Raw genomic sequence first — 10,880 nt, 5'->3', positions numbered from 1 at the left:
CATGATATTACACACCTTCCATCCCTCAGGCACTACTTAATCAAAAAGCCACATCAGTGTGTAAAGGATATCACCACATGGGCTAAGGAACACTTCAGAAAACCAGTGTCAGTAACTACAATTGGTCGCTTCATCCATAAGTGCAAGTTAAAACTCTACTATGCAAAGCCACAGCCATTTATCAACAACACCCAGAAACGCTTGGCTGGGCCCGAGCTCGCCTAAGATGGACTGATGCAAAGTGGAAAAGTGTTCTGTGGCCTGACGAGTTCACGTTTCAAATTGTTTTTGGAAACTGTGGACCAAAGGGTAAAAGAACCATGGGGACTGTTCTAGGGTGAAAGTTTACTAGGCAGCATGTGTGATGGTATGGGGGTGTATTAGTGATTGTTCTAGGGTGAAAGTGTTGTAGGCAGCATTTGTGATGGTATGGGGGTGTATTAGTGATTGTTCTAGGGTGAAAGTGTTGTAGGCAGCATGTGTGATGGTATGGGGGTGTATTAGTGATTGTTCTAGGGTGAAAGTGTTGTAGGCAGCATGTGTGATGGTATGGGGGTGTATTAGTGATTGTTGTAGGGTGAAAGTGTTCTAGGCAGCATGTGTGATGGTATGGGGGTGTATTAGTGATTGTTCTAGGGTAAAAGTGTTGTAGGCAGCATGTCTGATGGTATGGGGGTGTATTAGTGATTGTTCTAGGGTGAAAGGGTTGTAGGCAGCATGTGTGATGGTATGGGGGTGTATTAATGATTGTTGTAGGGTGAAAGTGTTCTAGGCAGCATGTGTGATGGTATGGGGGTGTATTAGTGATTGTTCTAGGGTGAAAGTGTTGTAGGCAGCATGTGTGATGGTATGGGGGTGTATTAGTGATTGTTCTAGGGTGAAAGGGTTGTAGGCAGCATGTGTGATGGTATGGGGGTGTATTAATGATTGTTGTAGGGTGAAAGTGTTCTAGGCAGCATGTGTGATGGTATGGGGGTGTATTAGGGATTGTCCTAGGGTGAAAGTGTCCTAGGCAGCATGTGTGATGGTATGGGGGTGTATTAGTGATTGTTCTAGGGTGAAAGTGTTGTAGGCAGCATGTGTGATGGTATGGGGGTGTATTAGTGATTGATTCTAGGGTGAAAGTGTTGTAGGCAGCATGTGTGATGGTATGGGGGTGTATTAGTGATTGTTCTAGGGTGAAAGTGTTGTAGGCAGCATGTGTGATGGTATGGGGGTGTATTAGTGATTGTCCTAGGGTGAAAGTGTTGTAGGCAGCATGTGTGATGGTATGGGGGTGTATTAGTGATTGTTCTAGGGTGAAAGTGTCCTAGGCAGCATGTGTGATGGTATGGGGGTGTATTAGTGATTGTTCTAGGGTGAAAGTGTTCTAGGCAGCATGTGTGATGGTATGGGGGTGTATTAATGATTGTTCTAGGGTGAAAGTGTCCTAGGCAGCATGTGTGATGGTATGGGGGTGTATTAGTGATTGTCCTAGGGTGAAAGTGTTCTAGGCAGCATGTGTGATGGTATGGGGGTGTATTAGTGATTTGGCTAGGGTGAAAGTGTTGTAGGCAGCATGTCTGATGGTATGGGGTGTATTAGTGATTGTTCTAGGGTGAAAATGTTCTAGGCAGCATGTGTGATGGTATGGGGGTTTATTAGTGATTGTTCTAGGGTGAAAGTGTTGTAGGCAGCATGTCTGATGGTATGGGTGTGTATTAGTGATTGTTGTAGGGTGAAAGTGTTCTAGGCAGCATGTCTGATGGTATGGGGGTGTATTAGTGATTGTTCTAGGGTGAAAGTGTTGTAGGCAGCATGTCTGATGGTATGGGGGTGTATTAGTGATTGTTCTAGGGTGAAAGTGTTCTAGGCAGCATGTGTGATGGTATGGGGGTGTATTAGTGATTGTCCTAGGGTGAAAGTGTTCTAGGCAGCATGTGTGATGGTATGGGGGTGTATTAGTGATTTGGCTAGGGTGAAAGTGTTGTAGGCAGCATGTCTGATGGTATGGGGGTGTATTAGTGATTGTTCTAGGGTGAAAGTGTTCTAGGCAGCATGTGTGATGGTATGGGGGTGTATTAGTGATTGTTCTAGGGTGAAAGTGTTGTAGGCAGCATGTCTGATGGTATGGGGGTGTATTAATGATTGTTGTAGGGTGAAAGTGTTCTAGGCAGCATGTGTGATGGTATGGGGGTGTATTAGTGGCCAAGGCATGGCTAACTTACACATCTGTGAAGGCACCATTAATGCTGAAAGGTACATACAGCTTTTGGAGCAACATATGTTGTTATCATGGACGCCCCTGCTTATTTCAGCAAGACAATGCCAAGCCAGGTGTTACAACAGCGTGGCTTCATAGTAAAAGAGTGTGGGTACTAGACTGGCCTGCCTGTAGTCCAGACATTGAAAATGTGTGCAGGCTAAAATATGAGGCAGGAGACTGTTGAACAACTTAAGCAAGAACGGAAACAGAATTGCACGTCAAAAATGTGTCTCCTCAGTTCCCAAATCTTTACTGAGTGTTGTTCAAAGGAAAGGCCATGTAACACACTGGTAAAAATGCCTTTTTTGACATGTGTTGCTGCCATTAAATTATAATTCTCATGATGAATTTGTCCGTGTGAGCATGAAATATCTTGTCTTTGCAGTCTATTCAATTGAATATAAGTTGGAAAGGATTTGTTTTTATTTACCATTTATACAAGGTGACAACTTCACTGCTTTTGGCTTGTAAAATGCAGGCAGTTTTCTACTTTAAAATGCTCATTAAAAAAATAAAACTTCAACTCAACTAATCGATCTAAACCTTCGTCTTGTGTTAGGGTCGGCACTGACCCGTTTTAGTTTTTAAATGCATAAAAAAAACCACATTTATTTTTTTGCATCAAGGCTTTTTAACTTTGTCAGGAACCTCTTTGTCAACAAAATAAAACATTTTTTTTTTCTTTCACTAAATTATAAAATGCTCTGGTTGAAATTATGCCTCCTACCGGTTGGACGTGCCCTAAACACCTCCCTAGGGAGGCGTTCGGGTGGCATCCTGACCAGATGCCCGAACCACCTCATCTGGCTCCTCTCCATGTGGAGGAGCAGCGGCTTTACTTTGAGTTCCTCCCGGATGGCAGAGCTTCTCACCCTATCTCTAAGGGAGAGACCCAAACTCATTTGGGCCGCTTGTACCCGTGATCTTATCCTTTCGGTCATGACCCAAAGCTCATGACCATAGGTGAGGATGGGAACGTAGATCGACCGGTAAATTGAGAGCTTTGCCTTCCGGCTCAGCTCCTTCTTCACCACAACGGTTCGGTACAACGTCCGCATTACTGAAGACGCCGCACCGATCCGCCTGTCGATCTCACCATCCACTCTTCCCTCACTCGTGAACAAGACTCCTAGGTACTTGAACTCCTCCACTTGGGGCAGGGTCTCCTCCCCAACCCGGAGATGGCACTCCACCCTTTTCCGGGCGAGAACCATGGACTCGGACTTGGAGGTGCTGATTCTCATTTACCCAACGACCCAGGACACGTTGGGAAGACTATGTCTCCCGGCTGGCCTGGGAACGCCTCGGGATCCCCCGGGAAGAGCTAGACGAAGTGGCTGGGGAGAGGGAAGTCTGGGTTTCCCTGCTTAGGCTGTTGCCCCCGCGACCCGACCTCGGATAAGCGGAAGATGATGGATGGATGGATGGATGGATGAAATTATGCCCTTGGTGTTGTTAGGGTCGGTTTCGACCCAGTTATAAAAATAAGATTATAAAGCAATGATAAGAGCCAAAACTGAACACACTGACAACCAGCTCCTCTCCCAATCATGTGAGCTTTAGTGGATTCTCATTTTACCTTGTTATCCTGTACAAAAACAAACAAAAGACAGGCATGTCCATACATGTGAGGTCAATTCAGTGTAAAGTTGGTGACTTGCAGAGTACACATCTCCAATTTGCAGCATGCAAAAATGAAAAAAATTATTTATAGTAAGAGAAGTTCTAGGTAATATTTTTGGTGAAAACGAGGTAGAGGACACAGAGCAGCATAGTAGTACTGAAGAACAGGTTTCTGAGGAGGAAGACAATGTAGAGTGTCATCCAGAAGACACAGACACGTCTGATGAGGAGGCCAGCGGCGGTGAGAAGAAGGACAAGAACTTTTCAGCAGGATAGTTACCATGGTGGGCACAGTGAAGAAAAATAAAAATGTGCTGCATGCGAAGGACAGGGCTTCTCCTCAAAGTTTGCTTTTACAGACACCACCACTGTTGTCTCATATTGTCCCAAAAAAAAAAAAAAAAAGGAACGATTGTAGCTGAGATAGGCGCCAGCGCCCCCCGCGACCCCGGAAGGGAATAAGCGGTAGAAAATGGATGGATGGATGGATGGAACGTGATGCTTATGTCTATTCTTCACAAAGATGCACCAGGAAGTGACAAAAAGCCCACAATTATCCTCAACTATAACAAAAACAAAGGATCAGTGGACAAGCTGACTGCCACTTACACTTGCCAGCGAATGACCAGGAGATGGCCAATGGTTATCGGACTGTCTTATTGTGGCGGTCCGCTCCCTGTATGATCAGTGTCAGAGCTTGGTCCGCATTGCTGGCAGTAAGTCGGACACGTTTCCAGTGAGGGTTGGACTCCGCCAAGGCTGCCCTTTGTCACCGATTCTGTTCATAACTTTTATGGACAGAATTTCTAGGCGCAGCCAAGGCGTTGAGGGGTTCCGGTTTGGTGGCCACGGGATTAGGTCTCTGCTTTTTGCAGATGATGTAGTCCTGATGGCTTCATCTGGCCGGGATCTTCAGCTCTCACTGGATCGGTTCGCAGCCGAGTGTGAAGCGACCAGAATGAGAATCAGCACCTCCAAGTCCGAGTCCATGGTTCTCGCCCGGAAAAGGGTGGAGTGCCATCTCCGGGTTGGGGAGGAGACCCTGCCCCAAGTGGAGGAGTTCAAGTACCTAGGAGTCTTGTTCACGAGTGGGGGAAGAGTGGATCGTGAGATCGACAGGCGGATCGGTGCGGCGTCTTCAGTAATGCGGACGTTGTATCGATCCGTTGTGGTGAAGAAGGAGCTGAGCCGGAAGGCAAAGCTCTCAATTTACCGGTCGATCTACGTTCCCATCCTCACCTATGGTCATGAGCTTTGGGTCATGACCGAAAGGATAAGATCACGGGTACAAGCGGCCCAAATGAGTTTGGGTCTCTCCCTTAGAGATAGGGTGAGAAGCTCTGCCATCCGGGAGGAGCTCAACGTAAAGCCGCTGCTCCTCCACATCGAGAGGAGCCAGATGAGGTGGTTCGGGCATCTGGTCAGGATGCCACCCGAACGCCTCCCTAGGGAGGTGTTTAGGGCACGTCCAACCGGTAGGAGGCCACGGGGAAGACCCAGGACACGTTGGGAAGACTATGTCTCCCGGCTGGCCTGGGAACGCCTCGGGATCCCCCGGGAAGAGCTAGACGAAGTGGCTGGAGATAGGGAAGTCTGGGCTTCCCTGCTTAGGCTGCTGCCCCCGCGACCCGACCTCGGATAAGCGGAAGATGATGGATGGATGGCCAATGGTTGTGTTTTACAACATCCTTGATGTGTCTGCATGTCATGCATTTGTGTTGTGGACCCACATCTACCAAGGGTGGAACTCAACCAAAAAAGAAAAACAAGTGAGCGAATGTTTCTTGAGAAGCGGGAAATTCCCTTGTCAAGCCACACATTGAGCAAAAGGTTCGGGTGCCCCGAGACTCCGACGCTACGGCCTTGGTCAGACAGCTGCAGAGCTTGCTTAGCACTCTGTCCACTTCATCATCAACACAAAGAGCATCCGCGCCAGCATCCTCCTCAACCAGCTGTGCCTCGACACCAACCAAAACAGCCAGCGCCACAACTCCTCTCAGGCCACCTGATTCTCAAAGAAAGAGGTGTCAGGTCTGCCCAAGCAGTAAGTCCCCCCCTCCCTTGTGGAGGGGGTCAGGTCCGATGACCATGGATGAAGTACTGACTGTCCAGAGTCGAGACCCAGGATGGACCGCTCGTCGGGACCCAGGATGGACCGCTCGCCTGTATCGGTTGGGGACATCTCTACGCTGCTGATCCGCTTGAGATGGTTTCCTGTGGACGGGACTCTCACTGCTGTCTTGGAGCCATTATGGATTGAACTTTCACAGTATCATGTTAGACCCGCTCGACATCCATTGCTTTCGGTCCCCTAGGGGGGGGGGGGGTTGCCCACATCTGAGGTCCTCTCCAAGGTTTCTCATAGTCAGCATTGTCACTGGCGTCCCACTGGATGTGAATTCTCCCTGCCCACTGGGTGTGAGTTTTCCTTGCCCTTTTGTGGGTTCTTCCGAGGATGTTGTAGTCGTAATGATTTGTGCAGTCCTTTGAGACATTTGTGATTTGGGGCTATATAAATAAACATTGATTGACATTGATTGAAAGACAAACGTATTCTGCTTCCACTGCAAGAATTATCTCTACAAAGAACACACTTAAAAGTGTCACTTTTTGCCACTCTGATTTTTTGTTTTTTATTAGTTTTGGAACTAGTCATCTATTTCTCTTGGTTTCATTTGCTTGATTGGTTGTTGTTTGTTTGATGTTGGATTTCTGTTGCTGATAAAAAATACTTTTTAGCCTTTTTCTTGAAGTAAATATATATGGGTCGAAATTGACCCGTAACACCATAGATGTTACTAAAGTTAAAATTTTTTAAATGAAAAAATAAATTATATAAATTTATTTAAGAGATGTGTTCTAATCCCCCTCAGTAATAGTCAGGTAACAAAACAACCTTTTATTTATTTATATGATTCCCTTGAGGTTCGTTTTACCATTTTTAAAAATTGAAATCGAGGGGTATACTGACAAAAAAAAGGCCTAATGGACCAAACCAAAAATATTCAAACCAATATTTTCAAGGATAAGGAAGCCTAACAAGGTAACCAAGAGATGAGAAACAAATTGGATGATAGATAATTGTTTTTAGTGTATTTTACAGCTGATTTAAGACATGGGTCAAAACCGACCCGTTAACATAAGAGATGCTAACAGAAAGCTAACACAAGAGGAAGGTTAAGCTGATCCAGAGATTTAAGCCTTGAAAGTAAAATCATATATTTTTATATACGATTTATTTTTGGATCCTCAAGACCTTGAGGCTGATTGTGTTTTATACTATCATAGTTCACACAATAATAATTAAAAGCAATGTTATGAGGAACTATTTAAGCCTGTTTAAGGTTCCAATTGAATGACATCAAATATTCCATTTAGAAAATTTTTGGGGGGGGGAAATATTGCATGTATTGTGTTTTTGGTAATAAAAAAAAGGGTGGGGGGGCATAAAACAAACACTCTGGCAACAGATGGATCTGAAGTTTATCATTAGATATTAAAGAAACAAAAATGTGATACATATTTAGATTTTATTAACAGGAAGTTTTTTCCCCCTCCACCTAAATTGATGTACATTGTGTTTGTTTGAAAAATGAAAAATATCCAAATTACCCCTTGCATGCTTTCATTTTTCAGTGGAAAAAGTTAGGACACCCCCCTGTTAAAAGACAAACACAATGAATTTGTTATTTACTGTGCATTCACAGCACTTCATTTTTTTTAATGTTACAGCCTTAACATAAGCTTATTTTTGTCCTCAAAATTCCACACACAATACTCATAAAGACTGTGAAAACGTTTATTTCAGTTTTTGTTTTTTAATTAAATAAAACTAAAATCTTGTCAACAAAGTACACGGCAAATTAAGGCTGCGGGTACTTATGTACATGTGATTTCTTAGGGTTTGTATTTGTAATTTGTAAACATTTATAAAAAAAAAAATGTTTACATTGTCATTATGGGGTATTGTCAGTAGAATTTTGAGGACAAAAATGTGGACTAAAGCTGTGCACAACATGAGAACGTGAATACTTGGTGGATGTCATTATTAAAGATGTCACAAGGCTTTAGTTGGAATTCATTCCCAGGGGAGAAGCCTGGGAAGTCTCTCCAAGCTTTTATTTTGTAGAAGTATTTCAGCTCTCCTCATTTTAGACAACCCGGGAAGTGAAGAAGCTGGGAGGACTCAGTAGATGTTGAGACATGTCACCCAACTTGTCTGACAAGTCCCGCCCCTGCAGCTTTTCCACGTCAGAAATGAACGCGCCACATTCCAGCTGGCAAAAAGTGGAAGAATAGAAAAGATTCGCCTGCAGCCTTCAACTCTTTTCACACATTTTTATTCATGAGAAATAATTTCTTCAATCAAACTTGAATTTAACCTAATGCATGTTTTTTTTTTTGTTTTTTTTACCAAAACAATTAATAAAAAACATAGTTCAGTAGTGTTTTTGTGCAAAATAACAATCCATACATCCATCCATTTTCTACTGTTTGTCCCTTTTGGGGTGCTGGAGCCTATCTGGGCTGCATTCGTACCAATTTAACATTTTAACATACAATGGAAACTGTATCTTGCTTAGGGACATTTCAACCAATTCCCAGGACCCATTTTCACTACTTTTTTGTGTGTTTAATTAGGGTCCCTAGGACCCTATTGAAACTGCTGTGTTTTATTATTATTCCGCACCTACGCGCTGTAATTTGACCCCCTTAACATGCTTCAAAACTGACCAAATTTGACACACACTTAAGCAACCAATCCCCCAAAATGAAAATTGCACTCTAGCGCCCCCTAGGAAAAAAATTACAGACAAAACTGCATGTAACTTCTGTTAGGAATGTCATAGCGACATGAAACAAAAACTCCTATGTAGGTCTGACTTAGACCCAATTTTCATACACTCACTTCTTTCAGCAAAAATCTACAGGAAGTTGGCAAAAACCCCTTCGAAATAAAAATTTTCGCAAAAAATGCAATTTTTGCCTCTTTGCGCTGTAATTTGACCCCCTTAACATGCTTCAAAACTCACCAAATTTGACACACACGTCGGTATAGCAAACCTTCCCAACATATTAAGCAACCAATCCCCCAAAATGAAAATTGCGCTCTAGTGCCCCCTAGGAAAAAAATTACAGACAAAACTGCATGCAACTTCTGTTAGGAATGTCATAGCGACATGGAACAAAAACTCCTATGTAGGTCTGACTTAGACCCAATTTTCATACACTCACTTTTTTCAGCAAAAATCTACAGGAAGTTGGCAAAAACCCCTTCAAAATAAAATTTTCGCAAAAAATGCCATTTTTGCCTCTTTGCGCTGTAATTTGACCCCTTTAAAATGCTTCAAAAGTCACCAAACTTGGCGCCCACATAAAGACTGGCGAATATTGCGATCTAATGAAAAAAACAAAACTCAAAATTGCGCTCTAGCGCTATTTTGGAATAAAACACTGAAAAAACTGCTCCAAGGAAGAAAACACAGACAAAGCTGCTTGTAACTTCCGGTAAGAATGTCGGAGGGACATGAAACAAAAACCTCTATGTAGGTCTCGCTTAGACCTACATTTCATAGATTGACAACCCCCAACAAAAATCGACAGGAAGTTTGCAATCCCCCCTTCAAAACAAAAGTTTTGTAAAAACCGGTCACCTTTCTTCAAACATTATCTCCTCTGAGTGCGTTTGTTGTTTTGGCTTCAAACTCGCACAGGAGAGGGATTGAACCCTTCTGATTAAAAGTATAGAACAGAGTTTTGATATGTTCTCAGGTTTTGATTTTACGCGCCTTCAAAGAACCCCTGTGCAAAGTCTCCTAAAAAATGCAATTTTTGCCTCTTTGCGCTGTAATTTGACCCCTTTAAAATGCTTCAAAAGTCACCAAACTTGGCGCCCACATCAGGACTGGCAAGTATTGCGATCTAATGAAAAAACCAAACCCCAAAACTCAAAATTGCGCTCTAGCGCTATTTTGGAATAAAACACTGAAAAAACTGCTCCAAGGAAGAAAACACAGACAAAGCTGCTTGTAACTTCCGGTAAGAATGTCGGAGGGACATGAAACAAAAACCTCTATGTAGGTCTCGCTTAGACCTACATTTCATAGATTGACAACCCCCAACACAAATCAACAGGAAGTTTGCAATCCCCCCTTCAAAACAAAAGTTTTGTAAAAACCGGTCACCTTTCTTCAAACATTATCTCCTCTGAGTGCGTTTGTTGTTTTGGCTTCAAACTCGCACAGGAGAGGGATTGAACCCTTCTGATTAAAAGTATAGAACAGAGTTTTGATAAGTTCTCAGGTTTTGATTTTACGCGCCTTCAAAGAACCCCTGTGCAATGTCTCCTGAAAAATGTCTTTTTTGCCTCTTTGAGCTGTTATTTGACCCCCTTAAAATGCTTCTAAACTCACCAAACTTGACACACACATCAGGTCTGGCAAAAATTGCGATCTGATGAAAAAACCTCAAAACTCAAAATTGCGCTCTACCGCCCCCCTAGGAATACAACACGGACAAACAGCTCCTGGGAAGAAAACACAGACAAAACTGCTTGTAACTTCCGGTAGGAATGTCAAAGAGACATGAAACAACACTATGTAGGTCTCACTTAGACCTACATTTTAATAATTAACATACTTTGGCAAAAATCAACAGGAAGTTTGATATTTTCACTTCAATACAACAACTGCATTACTTTCACAATGCATTAGATTCTCAAAATAGTGGCTCCGAGGCGTCTTCTAACGCTTATCCGGCCGTGGGTCTCGGGGACAGCAGCCAAAGGCGGACCCGACCAACGCTGCTTGCGGCTTTAATTAATAATTGTTTTTGGGCATCTTATTAATATTGCAACATTTAAAAATGAGGTGATTTTGATAACTGCTGTCCAGTTATTACATCTTCTTTTACCATCACATTTCTGAGTCTTATTTACAGGTGTTTTTGTTGCTCCCTAAAAAGTGTTAATACTGTCCGATTGTAGCCTGCATCTTAGTTGTAGTTTTCATTA

The sequence above is a fragment of the Nerophis ophidion genome, linkage group LG06 (assembly GCF_033978795.1).
Source record: "Nerophis ophidion isolate RoL-2023_Sa linkage group LG06, RoL_Noph_v1.0, whole genome shotgun sequence".
NCBI lineage: Eukaryota > Metazoa > Chordata > Actinopteri > Syngnathiformes > Syngnathidae > Nerophis > Nerophis ophidion.
This window is presented reverse-complemented; position numbering follows the sequence as displayed.